At 46.4% G+C, this 22,867-nt stretch overlaps 1 protein-coding gene across 3 annotated transcripts in view; it reads left to right on the top strand.

The window, feature by feature from the left end:
- The window catches only part of thrab (thyroid hormone receptor alpha b), a 132,679-nt gene that overhangs the window by 33,993 nt on the left and 75,819 nt on the right, over positions 1–22,867 (top strand). For all 3 annotated transcript variants that reach the window (XM_047610080.1, XM_047610079.1, XM_047610081.1), the window contains one exon: positions 18,148–18,226. The gene's annotated coding sequence lies outside the window, so the exon portion shown is untranslated. The remainder of the gene's footprint in view (positions 1–18,147; positions 18,227–22,867) is intronic.

Here is a 22,867-nt window from a genome sequence, read left to right as displayed (position 1 = left end):
CATGAGAGTCTCTCATGGGTAACACCCACACCCTTTAGAGCTGAAGGTATTTGCTCTCCAAGAAACTACTCTGGCTTTCTTTTGCATTTTTGAACTTACATTTGACAAAAAAAGATTTTCTTGTCTTTGTTGTTGCTGCTCCGAGGTCTTTTTTCTAAATGGAAGGCTCACTTGTTGGTTGGAAGCTGGCTACGGTGCTTTACACCTCAAACTAGCCTCCTAGCCTGCCAGCTAATGGCAGCTCTGGCTACTGCCGCCTGCTGGTAGGAAGAGATGTTTCCTCTCACGCAGATGGAGAACACATGTGCCAGCTGGCCATTGGCTGTAAACTTGGCATTGTGTTCAAGTACAAACTTTTTAATCCAGACACGGGTGACGTCACGGTCGGACTTTGTTGCTGGTGGGTCTTTGATATTGGTTTGGTGTGGTCCCTTTAGAGCAATAGCCAGATACCCAGTTTAAACAATCTTGACATAAAGGTCCAAAGTTACAGTCTTGTTGAATCCTCACTCTAGTTTTGCCTCATTTTCCTGCCGAGCAGATGTTGTCTCTCCCGGAGCCTCAGAGTTTAGTCAAACAGAGAACAGTTTTCTTCTCCTTTTTTGCCGTCGTCTCTTCGTTTGACTCTCGCTGCTGCCTTCCCTCCACCCCTGCATGACCTCCTTGTCTCAGCAACTCATCTGTTCAGCGTGTAGTTTTTCTCTCCGATGCAGCGAGTCCGTGTTCCGTACCTGCTGATTAACAAACTGCCTTTAATCGATTCTCAGCGCTGCTGCGGCGCAAGGCTAAGTGCAGCTAAGCTCCGTCTACACCGCTCCCTCTTTGCGCTTTAATGTGGGTTTGTGTACATGAGCCTTGGCATGTATAGAGCTTCTCAAGACAGTTTTTTTCCCCCCTTCTCCCTGGATGTGCGAGATGCTCAGATGACAAGCCTGCTGCACATTAGACCCGTGATTTAGTGAACTTGGCCGCGGCGCCAGCCTCACCCCCTGCCGCTCCGACTCCCTCGCCCATTCATCTATCTTTGGGTCGTCCATTGTGTTGGGTCTGGTTTAGATTCCCGGGTTTGATGGAGGAGGAGCGGTAACACATGTGCGGAGCTGATGCGTTTGTCTTGCATGTTCACAGCCGACTCCCTCACGTCTCGCCAGCTGTCACTGTCACGCAGAAAGCCAGGGCCGAGGATTTTTCACGCCTTCGTATGGAATGTGTCGCCGCCTGCGAATGCGCGCAGTGCACCCCGCTGATTACGGCATTTGAAGTTGCCATCAGAAATAACTCTCAAGTCAAAAAAGACGAGGAAACAACGGAGGCTGCCCTTTCCGTTTGCCTTTTCACCGAGATGTTTCGGCTGCTAGGGACTGGACATGTTTTGGAAAAGCGCGTGCCTTCGGCCCGAAAAGTTTTGGATATCGGGTTTTCTGTCAAGACACATCCATCCTTTGTAACGCTGAGACGATGCCGGTTTCTGTTCTCAGTTGACAAAGCTGTCCCGACTCATTCATCATCATCCCGTCCTGTTGTCGCACAGTTTACTATTGTGGTCTATCTTGGAAGGCAAACATTGGTAACAGATCTTTCGTAGCTTGTTTGGGAGTCGCATTTTTTCCCATCATTATTGCATTAGAAGTTGTTCTGTTTCATCTTGGCACGAACTCAATTTCCAGATCTTCTTTTTAGGAGTGCGTTCGTTTCTGTGCATAATACCCCACACCGACCTGGCCCGTTTCCAGACCTCCGAACCGCTGCCCGCTCTTTTCTGTTATTGAACCATTCATTTACGTGGCCTTGTGGCTGCGCTGCATTTGTGAAAAATGATGAGAAATCTATTTCAAAAGACAGAGATCAACAAATTGTGAAAAAAAAAAAAAAAAAATGTTAGCTTGAATCTACATGTTGTTGTTACTTGGGTTACAGAAATAAATCTCTAACCGCTTCCATATTGAATTAAAACCTTTGTTAGCTTGATGTGACGCCACTCGCTACTGATTTGTTAAGGCAAAACCAAAATAAATATAACCTGACGTTCTAACATAAATTGGATAACGTAAACAATATGTCAGGCTGAATGCATCAATTGAGGCTAAAAGGCGACCGAGCCCCATGACGAGGCTGCATGGAGACCTCTTACATTGCACTGGAAGCTGTTGCATCAGGCGTTTGGAAGTCTTTTCGCTGTTTCGCGACCTTACATTTTAACAGCCCGTGTGTTCGTGCCAACTTCCACAGAATGTCCTCCAGGCCTGTTGTGGTTGTTGACTTTTGTCTTTGAATAACAGACTGTATTTTGGCTTCTCCAATTCTCTGGAAGACATTACAGGCCATGACTCACTTTAGCTTTACCCATCTGGCAACTATATAGCCATTTATTCATTACCTAAATTAGATTATCTTTCAATATTCTTCGGCGGGTGCGCAGTAGGGCCGTTGCTTCTTCTACCTGCGGTGATCTTTTCAAGACAAACGCTGTCAGACGCGCGGCCTTGAGAACCGGCGGAGAGTAAGCAGCAGGTCTCCCGCAGAAACTGCTCCCGCTTTTCTTCCCTTCCCAGATTTGCTCGCAGATCATATACCTGTCACGTCTCCAGTTCTCCGAGTACAAAAGCCAAGAGTACAGTACGCCCGCGAAGATTGTCTCTCTGCTGGAGATACCTGATCCAGCCAAAACATGGTAGCTCATATGCTGAACCATCAATTATGCACCATCTCAGGCGCATCGAGTTTTCTGTAAAACGGCAGATCTATTAGCCACGCGCAGCCGGGCTCAGTTCTTTTCAGAGTGCGAGCGTGGTGACATGCCTTTCTGGATTTCATTATGGGAAAAATAGCTCCGTATGCAATTGGATGTTCCTACAACCAGTCAAAGACATTTAGTCGTAAACAAATTCAGCTCTGCGGAGCTCGGATGACGTTTCTGACTACGTGGCTGTTGCTTTTCTGCCCCTCGATCGATACCAAAGCATAATCAGTTCCCAATGAGTCGACGAACTTTCTTTCTTTTTCGTCTGACTCCATCCTCGAGCTCCACGGTTTCAGTTTCGGCATTGACGCTGATTAAAACGCTCAGTATTCACCTGGGGTCGGTGTCAACCGGCGGGATTTGGGAGTCGTTTTTAATTGGCCCTGCAGCGAAAGTTAAACTTCACACACCATGTGATCGTGAGTCATTTAGCTCTTGTTACCAGGGGGAACCAAATCAAAAGTGACTCCTCTTGGTCGTTTTCCCATAACTTAATCTCTGTGGAGAAAAAAAAAAAAAAGCCCTCCTTTCCCATGATAACCTGATCAGAGCGCCGACTAACAGGCTCATGGGAAAACTGATTTCTGAGCGCTGCAGGTGTTACAGGCACAGTTCAAGAATGCAGGGGTACAGTAGTGAAGCGTTGCGCCTCTACAGGATGTGGTTGTCTAGCTGCCTTTCTACTTTCTACTTTTTTTTTTTTTTTACAGTGCATGGTACAGTAGAGTGTCTCGAGCTGCAGCAGACGGCTTTGTTGTCGCTTTGAAAAAGCCAGAGCAACTGGATTGTGTACGTTCTGCGTGCACGCGGTGAGAGAGCGATCGGTCGAACTGCGGGGCCGACGGTGCTGCTGCTTCTTCCTGCTCCCCGCCTGCTGGCCCGCCAGACTGCGCTCTACTGCTTCTGCTGCTGCTGCTGCTGCTGTTGTTGTTGTTGTGCTCATCTGCTGAGCACGAGGGAGGTGGCGTGGGAGGCGGGAATTGGCTCGAACTTACGACAGAGTCAGAAGTGAGGCCGTATCAGCTGGGGTCCTTTGGCTGACGTGCCTTCAACAGGCTGCAACAGCCTCAGCGTCCTCTGGCAGCCACGAGCTAGAAAGCAATACCACCGTGTGTTTACTGCAAGGTGTATTTGCCCTTATTTTCGTTCCTTCAGGCGCTGATGTTGCACGGCGTTTGCACGCATTCAGATGTCGCTGCGGAAAATTCTGTGCAAACAGTTCCTTTATTGTGAGTGGCCATCAGTCTGTTATTTGAGTGAGGTTTATTTTTTAACGGACATTGGGCAGCGATTCGTGAGCAAGGCCGAGTGTAGCTTACATTCTTCACACTGAGACCACCCTAGTTTTGGGTCACGCTGCGATGATATGTTTTATAAAATTCAAATTTTACCGACGGTTTTAGTTCGTTTTACAACTCCAGCAGTTGACAGAACCTGCAGTGAGTGACGTGTTGGGGTATGAACGCCAATCGGCCATTATGACCACTGACAGAACCCCTCCTCTCAAACCATAGGACACGCAGGACACCCTCAGAAGACCCATGTCCCTTCTCTGATGAGCCACAACCATGTTGGACACTCAAGGAAGATCTAAACGATATCAGGAAGGTGGTCATAATGTTATGCTATGCTAGCCTTCTCGACAGGTTTCAGTATTTGGTGCGAAGGAGGCCTGGGTTCATGTTTATATAGTTTGAAGGCTCCTGCTTCTCTAGCTGGGGCTGGGCAGGTCTGTGCGGTGCATGAGTCGTGTTGGCATGTTGTCAGCCCCCTGGAGTAACGCCACCCTGACCTCACCCGCACATGAAGAGGTGCTGAAGGACTCGGCCAGAGGTCGCCGACTGCAGGAATAATGTGTGGAAGGGTAAAAAATTTTCCTTGAGCCGCTCCCCCCCCCCGTCACAGCGAGCATCATCAGTTGAAAATCTGACTGACCTCAGGTCAGCCTGCACTGAGCAGCGCGCCGGTCTCTCAGAATGCTTTATGGATTGACAGTGACCTCGGCGTCGGATGAGGGTAGGTAGGACGGAGGGTCATGTGGCTTCGTGCGGGGTAATAATTCCCTGCAGTTGCTGGCAGCCGCTCCGTTCTGCCTCCCTTTCAGACGTCCTCTGGTCCCAGACACCTCGTGTAGCCCTGTACTCGTCAGGTGACTGGATTACACTCAACAGTAGCAGTGTTTGAGGTGACGAGGCCAAGGCACATGTTGTTGCCGAAACATTAAATAAGTAGCTCAGTATTTTTAGGGAATATTTTTGTGTGCGTGTGTGCTTTCTTTCCGAGTCATAAAAACGTAGGTGGGTTGCAGTCTCTTCAGCTCAGTACAAAACCACCTACAGCACCGGTAAAACCCCCTACCTGACTCATATTAGTTGCAGCTGAACTTCGTCGCGCTTGCCTCTTCTCCCAGCGCCGTGCGGCCAGTCAGTGCTTTTTTTTTCTTCAAGACTGTTTCCTTTAAAGTGCAGTCTAAAAATATGCTTAGCTTAGCTTAGCTTTACTTAGAATAAACATTGGGACACGAGGAAACGACCTTTGCCCAAAGTGAAAAATATGAGTGTAATTAAAAGTCTATTGAACTATTAAAAACTTTTTATACAGTTTGTGGCACATCCAATAAAAGCAAGCGTTTTGTATCGGTTCATCTTTAAATCACCATAATAATTCACATGTTGGATTTAGAGATATTGGATGTAGCAGCAGATACATGAACATGAGCTGTTTAAAAGCGTTCTATGGACGAATGCATGTAACATTAAATAACGTATCAGCAAGTAGATTGTATTTTAAGAAAACTGTTGAATTTTGCGGGCTAGCTCTTGTAAAGTTAAGCTAGTTCACGCTACGTCTGGAGTCGTTTCCTTCAGGTTTTGACCAACTAACTCTCTTTAAAACCCAGTGTTTGTGCTCTTCATTTCTTTTAAGGCCGTGGAGATTTACACTTATCTAAAAAGTTGTGGTAGCGTAAGTTTTTTTTTTAATGAGAGCCGTTTTCTCCGTCTGGTTAAAGTGCAAAGCAATTGAGGTGACTGTTTGAGGAGGCGCCTTTAGGGAAGGGAGGGAGGGAGGGAGAGATGCTTTCAGGAGCAATAGGAAAAACAAGGCGACCACGGCGCTGTTTGAAGCGTGCGACAATATTCTCGGTTCGTTGTGAGGCCGCGGTGGGAAACCTAGTCGTAAAACTGCATCGGTGACCTTTACGTCTGGAAGGCTTTTACATAACGCAAGCTGATCATCTTAATCTCTGCAAATCTTTCCTTCTGGTCCCGAGCACAAAGAGGATTGAATGCTGATTTATTGCCTGATTGATTAGCGCGAGTTCATTCTTCAAGTCTCTCGGCACCCCATTTGTAACTCCGTTAGACTTCTTTTTTTTTAAGAACGGCCGGCTCCGACGCGCCCCTACAGCTCGATGGAGATCTCCCCGTCACTGAACAGACCCGCTGGAACAATGCGCCCTCACATGAGCGTTCGCACTGAGCAGTGTACGCGCTTCTTATCCGCGATCTGGGCCTGACAAAGACAGAAGGGAGGATTAATGAGCCCCGGGGCGGCAGCTCAGTGCAGCGTCATGGTGAAGAAGTGCACTGTGCACTGTACACACTGTGCATTGTATATAACAGGGCATCGTTGCACGCTGCTTAGAAAAAAAGGGCGTGTCTGCGCTAAGTCCTGCTGCACCTAACTGTCAAATCAAGTTAAATCCAAGAATGTATCAGTGCACAGAGAAGTTTCTTTTCTTCTCACAGATGGGAGGAATATATACGGCGTTATCTGCGGGCTGCAGAGGGCTTCGACTTCGAAAAAAAGATTTATCTCTCATTGAAAATCAAAATTTTCACTATAATAATGCAAAGGCGGTGTGTGCGCTGTAAAATGTTGGCATTAATAGGTGTAAATGTGAGCGTATATGAAAGCTCTTCAGCCGTTCACCTCTGACTGACCCACCGAGCAGGTCGTTTATATAAAAAGTCCTTAAAGCGAGGAAGAACAGGAAGAACGACTCTTTCATCACACACGTGGAGAGTCGGTGTCAAGCACCTGGAAAAAAATGTCAGCCCCGGCGTTTTCTGTGCGTTTCTGCCCGGGCGGCGGAGTTTCAGTCCGAGGTCCTGATACGTTTGAGTGACATGTGATGCAAACACGAGAGTTTCCCAAACGTCCGTCGCCGCCCTGGACTTTGGTTTACCATCCGCCGAATCCGCCGCCGGTCTGTTCTTTTCAAGCGGAGATCAGCGATGACAGGGGAGATCTAGCTCGGTCCTTAAGCTTGCAATATATTTATGTTCTGTTTGTTGAGAACATTTGGGAACATTTGGGGTGGGAAGCACGCAAGACGGGTTTCCTAGGCAACCGGAGCCTGGAATGTCCACTATACACCAACTGTCAGCTATAAAGAGATCAGTTTATGCATGGACGGGGCTGCAGAAGTCGGTGAGCTTGGCGGAGAGACATGGAGGGACATAAAGACTCCTCCTGTTCCAACGCCTCTAATTACCTTCGCCCATCGATTGCAAATCATTCAATGCACCGATCAGCCGCAACATTAAAACCTCTGACAGGAGAAGTAAATACCATTGGTCATCTTGTGACAATACGTGTTCATTCTCGCAAGGGAGACTTACACATATTATAAGGAAGGTGGTCATAATGTTATGCCTGATTGGCGTGTATGCGTCCAGTTCATGGAGCTTCATAGTCACGGTTCAGACTGGGGATTAGACCGCAGGAATACTTTTCACCTTTTTAGCACATGAATGAAACCTTCAGAAAAGCTATTCAGGAAGTGACTTCCATCTTTTTTTTTTTTTTTTTTATTACTCCTTGCTTTTCCCGTGTTCTGTTGCAATTTCACTTTTACTTTCTCTCCCTTATACCACACACACACACACACACACACACACTCGCCCTCCAATGTCGCTCACTCAATTGCTTTTGCCCTCCGATTTTTATTTTTTATTTTTTCGGGCTCATTGACACGCTTCATTCAGTCCCCCCCCCCCCTTTCCTCTCCGTGCCTCCTGTGTAATTGTGTCAGCGGAGGCCGTGGCTGGTATATTCCAAAAACCTGTGACAGATAGAGAGGGAGACCATGTAGGGCTTACATTATACAGTATGCTTTTACAATGCACTTTCGTTCGGAGAGAGCGGAAAAAAAAAAAAAAAAAAAACAGGGAGCAGAGTGGTGCCTTGTAAGAGCTCAGAAAAACACGGCGGGAAGCTGCAGGCGTACAGTAATGCACAGGAGGGGGGGGGCTTGAAAGTCGGCCCGGCGGTGTGATCAGCTAATGTAGCTTTACTTTGAAAACACATGAGTCTGTTTATATGGAGTTTTTTTTTTTTTTTAGTAATATTTAACCAAGAATTTCCTTAATGCTAACTCTACATAGCAGTTGGTGCTCACTGAATGTATTTACACATGCTGCATCTGATTAGAGATCTCAGCTCCTTCTTCGCAAAGTCAGATTTCCTTATTTTATTCCCCCAACTTTATTGACAATATTGAATTGATTTAACGGAAGGCGATGATCGGTTAGCTGTTTTTCTACCTTGTGACCTGATGTTTATCGCCTGTGGAGCAAATAAAGTCACGGGAGAAGGATTTATTCCGACTAAACGAATCAAAAACTATCAGATCAAGTGTCCTCCTGGTCATTAGACGCTTATATTTTCCTATTAAACGTCCTGAAAGGTTTAGGCCTCCCCTCTCATTTCTTCTAATCAGCCTGTGCTGCTTGAGGTGATGACATGAGGCACTTTTACCCTGATTACTAGTGTCATTGTAAATGTGACATCATTTCAGCTAAAGCTGCGACAGTCTGCTTTTAATATCTGCGCTGTAAGTATAGAAGGTGTGACGCTTTATATTTAGCCTAAAGGCCGACATACTGTATGTGACATGTTGTTATATTTTTGGCCGACTTCATGGCAGGCGAACCACGGCATGTGTTTAATCTTAAGTTAACATTAGTTGGACGGTGAGTTTGCGATAAGGTCGGGGGGGCGGGAGGTGATTTATAAGGTGCGAAGGATCAACTTTAGACGCTCTGACTGTTACTTGTTGCCTTTGCTCCCGGGCCGAGGTGCCGGCGTGTCCGCGACGCTCTCAGCTGCCCCCCTCCCCTACCCACACACCCTCTCTGTCTCCACCGGGGTCACAGCCCGAATGCAGAACGCAACAATAGGTTGTCCTCAAAATATCTCGGCGCATAGCCGAGACTTAAAAAAAGGAAAAAAGGGAAAAAGGAGCATCACGACCCCTGTAGGAGCGCGCGGCGGAGTTGGAAAACACAATCAGTGTTGCAATGATGTGCGGCGCGCTTTACGCTGGGAAGGAGCCCTCAAGCTGAGGTGTTTTCTTCCTTTTCTTTTTCTTCTTTTTTTTTCTCCGAACATTTGAACAGTTCCTGACAGGTCACTATTAAGCTGTTTAATGTCTGCTTGACATCGAGGCCACGGTGTGGATTCACTCATAGTTCTTTGTGTGTCTTAAGGCGCCCGTTTTACAGCTTTATCTCCTCCGTTTCACCTTAGCCGTCTGTGAACTCCTGCTAAACTCGCATCCCGTCTTTGTGCGTTAAATTAAGGTGGCGCGCGGTGGAATCGAATCAGATTTGCCGGGGTTTTTTATGAACCTGCTGTAGACTTTGAGTTGAGCTGCGGCCCCTGATGACTACTCCACGGCAACTGCTGTCAACAGTGCGTCACTGTGTGTGTGCGTTGTCGTAAATAAATAGAAACGCCATCGGGCTGCGGCGTGGCGTTAAAGATGCTGTTATATATCTGACACAGACGCAGAACGCAGGTCATGTCAGGGTTTTGCGCGTTGACGATCTCGACCGCAAACGCCCCGTCTTTAACGAGCGGTTTAATAAATAGCCCGAGCTCCACTCATGCGTGTTTATGTGTTCCTCTTTCTTTCTTTTTTTTTTTCTTTTTTTATGGCGACACACGTGCTCATCTTCATCCTTCTACCTAAATCAACTCGCGCTCCGGGGCGAAGCGTCCTCTCGGAGGTTAATTAGACTCCACAGCCGGGGAAAGTTTCAAACGCTCGGCTCGTGGCGCGGCGGTGGCGGCGAGCGGCTTTCCCCGTTTCCCCCCGGCCCTCTCATCATGTATGTTCTGGAGGCGCTGGCTAAAGAACTTGGTGCACCTCTAACCCCTGCAGTGTGCCGGGGTTATGTTAATGACATGGCGGCACAAAGGAACTGTCTGCTTTAATTACGGAGCGTCGGGCTCACGGCTCCTGCTCCTCTTTTCCGTTTCTTTGATATTTCTCCGTCTTCTTGCGTGAATTTGCTTCCCCCGCCTTTTTTTTTTTCCTCCTCTCCCCCCGCTGGTCTCCCACCGTGGGCCCTTTGATTTCCCCTCCCCTGCGCGGCGAGGAGAGGTGGACTAATCCTCTGAATCAAATGTGTCACCTACTCTAAGCAGGAATGAATAGGCCCTAGATTACCACTGGACACTAATCGCATTTAGCCTCCACGATGATAGCTTCTGTTCTGGGTTGGGCTCCGGGGCCGGGGGTGATTTAATGCATGTCTTGGGCTTTGCTCGGGGCCCAGCTGTTGTCGTGCACCTGTTGTGCTTCTTCCTTCCTGTTCCTTACTGGATTCTGGGACCGTAAACAAATTTAAGGTCTCCCCAGATGGAGGGGGGTCAGGTTTATTTAGCGCATACACTGCGGGACGGAGGATGCCTGTGTCACATCCACGCGTATCGTACAAACCTGAACGATTTGATGAATGCAATTGAGAATAACATCTCTGCAGAGTGCATTAGAAATCATAAATAGTTTCATATATAAATGTATTTCCTTGCAGAGCAATAAATAAGGTGCTGCTAGCATAGCTTAGCTCAGTCTATCGGCCTGTCAGCACCTCCGAAGCCCTCTAATTAATACATATCATCTTTATTATCCCGCATGCATCCAGGCTGGCGGTGCAGCAACTCCTCGGAGTCTCCGTGTGTTTCGTACAAACGTAAGGTGACACCAATCTCTGAGATATCTCTTAATATCTGTCAACTGTCAGTTGCATTTCCGCACTGTCACTCTGTTTTTTTGATTTTTTTTTCCCTCTCATGTTAGTTAGCGGGTGAAGGTGCACCATAGAAAACGATACAACTTAAAAAAAAAAAAAAAGGGAGTTGCAGCAAGCTTTGATCAGCTCTAATTGAAAACACGACTGAGCTGACTGCGTCAAAAGAAAGCTGCGACATGACAGGACCAAGAACTGGTGCAGCGCTAACCGTGTAAATGCCGCGGCTTATAAATGGGAACTTAAGATTCTCGGCGCGGGGTCGGGGTAAACACGCTCTTTCATATACATGTGTCAGAGTTTGAAGCATTCGAGTAGAATACAAAGCCGCACGTTAAGGGGTGAGGCGCGCATGAAAATATGTAGTGTTATTATATGGAACACGTATGGTTGTGTAGGGGCCGTTTTTTATTCCTGTCGAGCCGTGTAAGCGCGTTTCCTGACTTGAATGAGAATGCTGTGGTATCTGCTGCAAATAGCCAGAAGTGACTGCAGCACGCGTGTTCACGCGAGGCGCGATATCACGATGCGGAGGCAGAAAACGAACGGCGCCGGGGCCCGCGGCAGTTATTATACAAGTGCAGCTGATTCCATTTATTAGAGCCGATTGAGGTCACTCTGAATGGTTTCCTTTCACGTGTGTAGAAACGGCTCGATTAAACAGGAATTTAATGTTATGTGCATCGGAATTTTCTGTATTGTTTTCCGGCGCTTGAGGTTTCGCTCTTTTAATTTAAAAATTTTTGCAGCTGAGGGTCAAAGGGCGTCTGAGGGGAGAATTAGTGTCAAAGAATCATTTATGTGACATTAACTGTGTACATTCCCATAAAGCCTGTGCTCGTGTCTTAAAACAGATTTAACATTTCTAGACAAAACAATGGCGGCTGTGACATATTTAAATCTTAAATGTGCATTTCCAGCCCCTCCTGTCCCCGGCGCGTACTTCATGCAAATGCAGTTTGGAGGGCACTGGAGCAAAGCTATTTGCAGCTTGACCAACTGTAAATTTTCGCCTCTGACAAGCCCTGCCACGCCGCCTTCTCCCCGTTTGCCGCGACCTTCGCGGCAGCCCCCTCCCCAGCCCATCACCCCTCATCCAGCTGTGCGGGCTCTCATCAACGAGGCCCTGTGTCCGTCTGTCTCTCGGCCTCTCCCTGCCTTTTCTTTGTCGCGTCTCCCCCTGCCTCCGCGGCCCACCTCTTTTCTCTCCGGTCGTCCGCGTCCTGACATTTTTTTTTTTTTTTCATGACATGCTCGTGCAGCCGGCCCGATCTTATCCCTGGGACAAAGCGGGGCCGGCTTTGGAGTGTCAGCGCGGCGCTGATTGCCCCACCCGGCTCGACGCTGCCGCATCCCCAGCCCGCACAGATGGTCTGAAGGGCAAGGTTTTAAGTATGCAAATCCATGCATATCTGAGTTCTTGATGTTTTGGGCTCCATCTCCAGCTTTATAGAGCAAGAATTCATCCATGTATTCCTTTGAACTACGTGAAACATCTAAGGCAGCACGAAGGAACAATTTCTTATCCCCGACTTCCATTAATTCCAGATGAGCCGCGCAGACCCCCCCTTAAAAACAAAAATGCAAAGGTTTGCGTGCTGCTGACTTGCGTTAGCGTCCACAGAGGCGCGCGGTACGTGTGCACGTCGCCAGCACTAATTGCGCACCACTCTCTCCGAGCTGACAGTTTCCACGTGTCACATAGCACACGTAGACTCTTTCTAACTGTAAATGATTGGGTAATTTCACCAGACGAGTTAAGGAGGCCTCAGCCAGTTGGCGCTGATATTTGGTGCCGCTTCTGCTTTTCGTACCTTTGGTTTGTGTGGTTTCCCAGCTCCTTCCAAGAGAGAGATAAAAAAAAAAGAATTAAAAAGAAGAATTAACCTCCAACTTTAGATAACTGAGATAGGTCAAGGCTAATTGTGATGGGAGGAGGTGTTAATGCACGGGATTAGAAAACTGAGCACCACTAAGGAGTCCTTTATACCAAGCCACTGCAGATTGATTTTAAGGGCTTTCTGAAGGAAAGACACAAGAATATTCATGATGCAATGGGCTGATATACGTCACAGTACACTCCTGCGGTCTAGGGGCACCTTTTTGGTGGAATTACCCAAACATCGTACAATCCCCTCTGCTTTCACAAGACTGTCCCACTCTGTCCTTTCGAGGCATCTGATGCGCCCCCACCTGCCCGTCAATTCTGCCCTTAATTACGTTGTCTTTAGCTGAAACTGCAGGTGTAATTTGGTACCCCCGGAGTTTGAGGTCTTTATGACTCGCCATGTTTAGCCTTGAACGACTCAGGTTGCCATATCAGAAAACCTTCGCCGCCCCCCCCAACCTCCCCAAGGGCAGAGCAGCAAGGCAGGGCCTGATCTTTTCCATCCACCATCATTCATAGTGCTGACAGGCTAGTGAATTCCCCACACCCCTCCCAGCCTAAAGTTCAAAGCCACTAGAGATGGGGGGGAGGAGGGAGGGCTGGTGGTGAACTTGGGGCCCACTGACAGAATTCACCCTCAAGATGTTTTCAGTTGGATGTCCTCTGAAGTTGGAAGACTTCTGCTTCTGTTTTAGACTTCCTCGAGCCCGCTGTGGGTATTTTACTTGGTGAGATCATGTTGGTGGTGCTTTCGCTTTGACATTTTTGTTTGAACACTCGAAGGCAGCAGAGGGGAGCGCGGATCCTGCAAAACCGACCGCTCTTGCAGCATCCATCAAAGTCACTTTCCTGGACATGCAGACCTTTTAAGTTGCCACGAGGCTCACATCTCCTCGCTCCTGTGTGCAGAAACAGTGTTGCCTTTTATTTTGTACCAAGTAATGGTTGCTTTTATTGGAAAATAGTGGAGGGAAAATGCTGTCCGATAGGTTCTGAAATAACATCCCGCGAATGAAAGCTCGCAGTCGGATGGTTAAAACATTGTTAGATGTTCCTTCGGGGGCCAGCTTTGCGGCATGAACGTCTGAGGATGCGGTGGCGCTGCTGGGAGGTCAAGCGCGGTCGACGTGAGATGAATCTCATCAAAAGTGTCTCCATTCGGATTGTCTGGCAAACTCCCAGGCAAGTAAAGATTCAGAGCAGATAATTAAATATCCCTGTTAGGAACGTGCTTTACAACATGTTGCATTTGGGTCAACTGACAAGTTGAAATGCAGACTCCTAAACACCTCCGGCACCTTTGAATAACCTCCTTGCAGAACTTCATTTCAAGATGCGGTTGGTATCTATGGTATCTCAGGTTACCACACTCCCTTCAATTTACTGTACATTCATTCATACTGTGTGCCTTTGTCTGTTTGTTTGTTTGTCTGAGCCATAGACTATGCAACCTCAAACCGTCTGTTTACTCATGTTGCTTGTGGTTGCTTTGTTAACAGGAAATAGGAAGTTGCCAGTTTACGTCTTGCTCTGCTGTTACTCTATTGTTGACTCATCCGTGCCTTCTAAACTCGCATTAAGCATTCGCATTTCAAACGTTCATAACGCGACGCGTCCCGTCTGTTTTTAGAAGCCAGCTCAGAGGGAACCCGGCCACAGAAGCCGCAGAGCACATGCGTTCGTTAAAGTAGGGGCGTCGGATACGGTTTATAAACGCCTCGTGCGCTGTGTGAGATGGCCGTCCAGCCGGTGCAAATATAGCGCGAGCATGTGATCGAATGCCGCGCTCACGCAACCCGAAATCCAGCTTGTCACAGGACACCCATCAGCATGCATGCAGGGTTCGGCAGAGTTTGGTATGTATCGCACAAAGCACACAACTGTGGATTCACTTTATTTTCTACGCAGCTAATGCACCGTAAAGATGCAAGATAAGGGGAACACACATTGATAAATAAATGTGATCTAAATCCACAAAGCAGAGGCAAAAATATCTTAAATTTTTGCTCTTAGAATAAATAACCAAACTTAAAAAATTCCTTAATGAGGCCTTACCTTCCTGGTCTCTCCCCTCATCTTTAAAAGCATATTCCAACTCCCCACTACAATCCTCCGCGACGCCAACTGAGCTATTCAAAGGCAAGCTTATTCCAACTCAAGGTAAAGTTCTCTCTCCACAACCACAGAGGAGAAAGTTTTCGACAGGCTGAGTCACACTTTTCATCCGGAGCAAACAGACCTACATGTGCGAGAGTGCTTTAAATCTGATCTGAGGAAGCGAGACATGTCGCCTTACTAAGGAACGTTGATCAGCATTTAGCCAGTTCTCAGCTGTTGACAGGCAAAATACTCGTTATATTTTCGCAGGTCAGTCACTCCCTCGGCAAGTCAGTGTAAATAGCGACAGGGGTATTCATATTCGGGGCCTCCGACAACCCAACGTTGGTTAAACACCTGTCAGAGTCGCGCTTTGAAAACCCATCACAGCATTCAGACCGAGAAACTAATTCTCGCGCGCGCTCCTTTCAGAACGCTTTACAATTAATTAGTTAGTTACGGCGACGGCCGGGGGGCATCTTATGACAGCTCCTCAAGTAGCTTCCTTGTTGTTTGCACATTTTTTGTGCAACATCTCTCTTTGTGTGCTGTCTTTTTTTTTTTTTTTTTGCCCACACAGGCTCGTAGGGGAAGAGCCCTCCAGCTAATTAGAGACTTGCCAGTGGAATTTCACTGCGACAAAAGGAGCTATTCATGTCGGCAAGATGGTGAAAAGGCCTCGCTGGCAGCAGTTAAGGCATTGCTCCGATTTAGCAAAATGAGGAGGCTTCGCTTTGAAGCTCGTCCTCTTGTAAGGACAACCGGGCTCTTGACTCGAGGCGGTGGCGCTGCGCTTCTGTTTTGCCGTCTGTCATCTTCCGCGGCCGTGCGGCGTGGGAGGGTGGCTCGGCCTTGGCCCCCCGTGCCACCGACTGTCAGCAGAGGGGCTAAATATTTGACCTCCCATCTTAACATGTTGTCTTCGGCGAGTTGATCTGGTGTCTGCGCACCCTCTCCGCAGCGCGCAGACACAATCCATTTCACCGCCTCTTTGTTAATCCACAGTCTGTCTGCATATGCAAGCGCAGAAATCCTTTGTGTAAACTCAGCGTGCGACCTTTGCACTCATCTATTAGTGAAGTGACTCATGGTTAGAGGCTGTTGCTCTTCTTTGCACCTCCATTATTCATCCACGTCCCTATCCATCAGTCCTGCCGTCCTTTCCTCTCCGGTGCGTTTCTATAGGAAAATTGATTCTTTACATTTAGGCAAGAGGGGAATTCCCCGCATATGGCGCGTTAGGTGCAGCCCACACATGTGTTTCCCTTCACATACACACATGCCATTAAGGATGCATTAGGAGTGGGTGACATGGAAAATTTTCAGTTACAGTTTACAGCACATTCTCTGAAATATCCCTTGAAGAAAACCCCGAAGTTGGCAATAACCACTAAACTTTCTTCAAATATTTGGATCACATTACATCTTCAGAAATTTCCAGAAAACGTTGGTAAATGGGTTGATTTTTATTTTTTTTTTTTTGCAAGATATAGCAAAATGACCTCAGCTGCTTTGGATGCAAAATGCTCCAAAAGCTCCGGTCGCACAAGGCACTCACACTTCCTTAATTCACAAAGACGCACTCAGATCAACATATAGAAAGACAGGCACACACACGGAGACGCATGCAAATGCATTCCTTCTGGCATTTCCCGTCTGAAGGGAAGACATTAACAGCTTCCTTCTTCCCTCGCCCTCTCGAAACACTTGAATTTAGCTGTTTTTCTTTCCTTCCTCTTTCTCGCTTTCACAGATTTTCTAGATGCTCTCATCTCTTTCTTTTTTTCCTCCCTCTCTCTTTGCCCCTTTGTTGTTTTATTACAAACTGCTGTTCTTTCACGTACAGTAATGAGGTATAGCGACGCACTTGGATTTATTAAGTCGTTAAATTGTTGTTCACTAAAGTAGTCATCATGGCTTTTCAGTGTTTTTATGTTCCCGGAGACACAGAGATATGTGTTATACGGTTACAATCGGCTTTTTTATGTTACAAACCGACCAACGGGAACTAAAGCCACTGCTGCACCAAAGCAAAACAACATAAGGCAACATATCTGTTCTTAAGCTCCAATTCCAACTCCAGTTCACGGTTTGGTTGCACAGAGCTGAACTCCTCCGAGTGCTTATGGTTTTGTAGTCTTTAAGAAAAGTTCTCATGTGTTGTTCTGCCAATAATTAGACAAGACAATCAGCATGTCCTTCCAGCTTGATATTATATTATCATCATGTATGTATGATTATAGAATGCCTTAGCTTTAAGGCAAAGTTCCTGTTATACAATGCATATTAGCTTTTACTTTTCTAGTCATATATGGATTCAAACAACTTACTTTTAGAACTGCTGGTGTATTTTTTTTATTATTATTATTATTATTTTGGGACCAAATAAAGCTAGCTTTTGCTGTCTTCTGCTTCCATTCCTTATGGTAAGCAAGGCTAACGACCCCAGCTTTGTGCTTCACATATACCTTTAAATAAATTATCTCTTTATTTCAAGAGCAAGCAAAAAAAAATGATATTTAGCAATTTGCTTACTTAGCTTAGCACACAGTCCTGTTGTGCCTTAAATGTGAGCTAGCTAAACTTCAAAGAGGCAGCCCTACAGGTAGAAAAAGTCTGTGCTGTTTGTGTAAATCTCTTCCTCTAACACTGCCATTAAAAAAGGTAAAACTTACAGATATTTAGCAATTAGCTCAACTTAGCACACAGGCCTGTGCCACCTTAGATGGGAGCTAGCTAAAGTTCAAGGTAGCTAACCTACAGGTAGAAGAAGTTTGTGCCTTCTGTGTAAATCTCTTAACTCCAGTGCTGACATTAACAAAAGGTAATGCTAGCCGCTCATAGCATGTCTCCAGCACAGGCCCATAGATAAATGTTTGGCTTTCATGTCGTCTGTGAGGCGAGCAGCCTCCAGTTAAAGAGGTACGGAAAGAAAGTGAGGGAAGACAAAGATGGAGAGAAGGAGGCGTCACACAGAAAGAAGAGAGACAAAAAAGGCATATAAGTGAAAAGGTTTATTGAAGCCGTAGAAGGTCAACATAAGGAGAACGACTGAAAAAAAAAGTGCGCAGTAAAAGTGACGAAAACAGGTTTTTAAAGCAGGAAGGAAAAGAGAGGGGCTGAAAAGAAGGAAGGATCAAGGGTAAAGAGTCAACATGGGAAGGAAAAGACAAACAGAAGGAAATAAGAAACAGAGCGAGAAAATTAAGGAATGGTGACAGGGAGAGTTACAGGGGAAGAAGGAGTGGGTGTTGTCACTGGCCTTTGTACTGTATGCCCTTGTTTGTTTTCTATGCGCTATATGTCTTCCTCCCCTCCTTCCTCCTCCATCAGTCTTAGCTTTCCACCCGCCCTAACAATCCTCTTTTTATTTCCTCCAGGACGAAGACAAGGCAGACGACACAACGCAGGAGACCCGGAGTGATCATTAACCTCACATAAACACATACAGTATGACAGGTAGGTCATGTTCTCCCTGTCTTTTCGTGCTTTTAATAAATAGACGGTTAGCATATGTGACTACGCAGGGCTGCCCCCAGTGAGCCGCCGAGCTGTTTGTACAGCAATTCATTACCATTTACCGACTTTCTCTGCTGTCGCCCGCTGATCAGTTGCTACACTGATGACAAGGATCCCGCTTCCACTGACCTGATGCACCCCTTACTTCCTGTTTCTTTTTTGACATTGTGAAAGGGATAGTTTATAGCAGTAAACCTACAAACCATCGTTGTTCTATGAAACCCGTTGCATGCTACCTGCTCAAGTAGTAAATTAGTAAACAACTACTAGCTGATGAACACAGTGGCACATTTACCTGCTAAAGGATCACATATTTCCCTCACTTGTGGGTGGAGACCAAAAACAAAGCTAAAAGAGAGTGAACTGTATAAATTTGCATCTAATCAAGGCTAATGTTGCTCTCTTTCAGCTGTATATGCAAATCCAGTGGAATGTGTTTGCTAATAAGTTTGTCAGATCAACTTATCCACTTTGCTGATAACCCCTTTATTAATAGATTCACAGTGACCCATATGCTGCAGGGCCTGAAGAACTGATTCTGAAGGCCTCCAGGCAGATTTCTTTGACCCTAGCAACAAATCATGGCTGAAAAGTGATTGGATAAGAGCTTTTATATGAAAATACACGTTTGGAAGCAGTGCAACTGGGGAAAGCTATGAAAGGAAGTGAACAGACCTTTAGGAATTATTTAATGGGTATTCATGGAAAATATAATTAAGTCTGTTTTATAGGTATTTGCAGGCCAGCAGAGACGGACTCGCAGGCCCTTACAGCCCACCACCGAAGTACACACATTTGCGGGTGTAACCTGAAAGGAACATCTGCAGAAATTACTCATAAGAGAAAAACAATTTTGAGCTGTTCACTTTTTTTTTTTTTTTTTTTCTGAGCAAAAAAATTATGTTTTCATCGCTGGATATATTTTCTTCCCAGCTGCAGATCATTAGGAATCAGACTTTTGTGTTGGAGCGTCACACAGAGCCGCGGGATGCCAAATAGGAGTAAAGTCTACTGGTTTTCTGGAGTTTTGTTTCTGTTTTTACCACTTTGACAAGTGTTGGACACAGCTGATTTATTTCTTGATTTAATAGCTTCATTCTCTTTGTTCAGTTGTGGTATGTGTTAATATTGGTCCAGAGCTATCACATTAAAGGCAGCTGCCCCTTCTCAGCCAAAAAGGAAATAACAAATCTTACATTACCAGTATTTGACACCGGATCACAATGAACGGTTGTGCTGCCGGGCCAGCTAATGTCACATAATGGATTATTAACAAGTGTGCAGAGTGACTGATAACTGTAGATTCTTTTCTGTAAAAATATTCATTTGTCGGTGGGGGAGGGGGGGGCAGACAGTTTGACACTTGTTTTGCATCCACTCCCTGTGATGATTGATATTCCCTCGAGATTAAACGGAACCATCGTCTTTCTTTTGTCAGCGCGGCAACATAACGGAATAGGGAAAAAAATGCACACAGAGCGTTTGAGTTTTCTTCATTTGGACGCTGTGCTTAAAGTGACTGGAATACCTGAGACTTTCTATGAAAAATACATCATTCTGCTAACACAAAGCAACGGAAGCACTTTTCGGCTCATCTAGCGCAGATCGATTGCATTTGCCTCACACTTAGTGATGACCCAGCTGTTTGTGAGTAAGACATTTCACTGGGAACACGCAAACAGACACTTAAAGTGAGGAGGAGGACCATATATTCATTCAGTCTTTTACGTGACTTTGCACACACTTTTGATCCGGCGCCTCTCCTCTCTCCTCTCCTCTCCTCTCCTCTCCTCTCCTCTCCTCTCCTCTCCTCTCCTCTCCTCTCCTCTCCTCTCCTCTCCTCTCTCCTCTCCTCTCCTCTCCTCTCCTCTCCTCTCCTCTCCTCTCTCCTCTCCTCTCCACGCACAGCTGGAGAGAAATGGGAAGCGCATAATTGCAGTTTAATCCCACTCTAAGTCCCTGCAGCATTAGGGAAGCAGCGGAGGCAGATAATGCATAGCAGCTCGGACTGAGTGAGACTGAATAACACCCCCCCCCCCCCCCAGAGTTGTTTGGACAGATGTTTGTTGCGAATGTCTTTAATGACAGAGGACTCGTAGTGAACCACAGAGGACCACTGACAGTCGCAAGACAATTGCTTTTGTGAAGTGGCGATTTTAGGACTACAAGCACAATGACTATTTGAGGGAGACTCACGGTGAAAGTGATTGCTGGATTTTCAATCTAAATAATCTACATAATAATAGGCTTATTCCCCATAAGGGACATGTGTTGTGATTTTGCGCCCCCTCTTGTGTGTTGCAGTGATGATGAGTGCCACATCAGGCTTAGTTTTGTCACCTGCGACGGGGTGCGAGTTGGTGAAGGAGCCACGATCGCCCCTCTAAAGGTTTTTCTTGTGTTGTAGCGGTCGCGATGCTCCCAGGGTGTTGAGCCTATACATCAGGAAGGCTAGTGACCTGGTTTGACCAGAGTAAAAGCTGCTTTGACCGACGGTTTCTTATTGCACAGTACATTTTCAGCTGTGGTAGTCATCAAATGGCAGCATCCGGCACTGAAACGTGAAGCCTGTGAGAAATTGTGGAAAATTGCAGTTTCTTAAATGTCCACTTGAGGCTCTCCAAAAAGCAAATATCCAAGTTCACAAGGGGACAAAAAAAAAATACAGTTTTGGTCCCCATGGCCAATCTTTCCATTTGGGATAACTGTACGGGGGAGAATTTCTTCAGAAATTTAAATTATCTCTAAATTGTGTTGTATTATCTGTAAATAAGGGCGTAGCTGGTTTGAATGACAGATGTGCTGCCAGATTTCTGCCTCAGCATCAACCCCAGTTTTCCATCTCCTGGCCCATGTTTGAATTAGCCAGGAATGAGGTGGAGTCAGACACAGGCAAGATGGCGACCACCACAGACACCGCGCCGAGCTTCGAAACCACCCCTCAGGAAACGTATGGGTGACGTCACATTCTGTTTTAATGTGCACTCAGGATGCCGGTGGCCATCGCGTTCCAAGTTGCACAAAGAAATATTGATTCATTGGATTGTTGACTTGATGCCTTACCTAGACTTCAGCAGCAACATCTCAACTCCTACATTTAAAGGCAAATGAGAACATTCACCTATTGGCTTAAGATAAATATCCATATCAATTGCGTGTCTGCAGTACTATATATATACTGCGTGATATACTGTATGTGTTTGCCTGCTCTCTTAAGCTATAGAATACTTAGAGAACAGTTAGAGAAAATGCAACCCTACACTTTCCGTTAGACACGAGAGCGTCTTCAGTGTCGTCCAGTAAAAGGAGAAGACTCCATGATTCATGAAGCTTGTAAAAGCTGTGAAATGCGCTCCCTCTTCGCCGACTGCGGCGGCTGACCTTTCCGAGCCTTTTTCGAGATGGTCCTTTCTGTCTCGGTGACCCCCTGGGCGCCGTATCTCTGCGCCTGTGAGCTGCACAAAGGCCAGAATGAGTGCGACGGAGATATAGTCGGCGGGGAAAGGAAAATCGTTGAAGGCGAAGGCGCGGGCTGAGCGGGACATTTTAGAAGGTGTGCTTAGCCCCAGGAAGTTAGTCTGTCGGAGCCGGAGTCGGGCTGGTGCGGACGTTAGGCTCACACTTTAAGGTTCAGGGGTTGATGTGCACATATGTGTGCGTGCGGGGGGGGGGTACTGTACGTACGTATGCAGCCGTGCATTCATGTGAATGTATGTATGTATGTGTGTCTTTAAGTAGGAGTCAGGCGAGGTGTTAGGCAGGGCCACTGGGAGACGAGGAGGTGGGATCAGTCTCCAGTCCCAGTGCTACAGGCAAGCATTCTTAGCACCTCATAAATCCCACCTGCTGCCACAGGGCCGTTGCTGACATAGCTGCTGCAGTGCATACACTTCGCATGCACACATGTGTACAAACTGTGTGGCATGCACATTTTCTAGTGCATTTTCTACGGAGCCCAGGAGTCGGTCATGTCAGCAGCAGAAGTGCAATTGGAAAAAATCAAGTGATATATAATGTGACCGTCAGCAGTCCGTGTTGGAACAGAGCACCTCTTATTGAAAATCATTTCTGTTTGAACAAAGAGAAGAAGTAACTAAACTAGAAATGAGGAAATCTGGCTTTTATTACGTCTGACTTTCGCTCACTGAAGTGCCTTGTGTTAAATTTGCCTTGCTTTTCCTGATGAAAGAACATCTGGCGTACCCGGTCATACGCCTTTACCTTTCTTTATTTCTTGGGCTAGACAACATGCTAGAACATGTGAAGTTCTTAAAGGAAGCTTAAAGGAAAACTCTGGCCTTTTACAACGCAGGTCTTATTTTATTATCACTTTTACAATGACAGTGATGTTTTAAATAAGTCAGCAGTTCACCCAGATTATTGAAACTTTGCTGTTCCAATGCAAATTTCATGTTGTGCTACGTGTAACTTAGCTCTGGATGACACTCGTTTGGCAGCGTTTGCTCAGAAAGATCACTGAGGACATCTTTTCTTACAGCTAAGGCAATATTTCCGTGATGCAATATGCAAAAAACTGCTGGATCTCACGCTGGCCTCCAAACATAAAAGGGAGGAAGATGT

This window comes from Mugil cephalus, chromosome 16, assembly GCF_022458985.1.
Source record: "Mugil cephalus isolate CIBA_MC_2020 chromosome 16, CIBA_Mcephalus_1.1, whole genome shotgun sequence".
Taxonomy (NCBI): Eukaryota; Metazoa; Chordata; class Actinopteri; order Mugiliformes; family Mugilidae; genus Mugil; species Mugil cephalus.
This window is presented reverse-complemented; position numbering and strand designations above follow the sequence as displayed.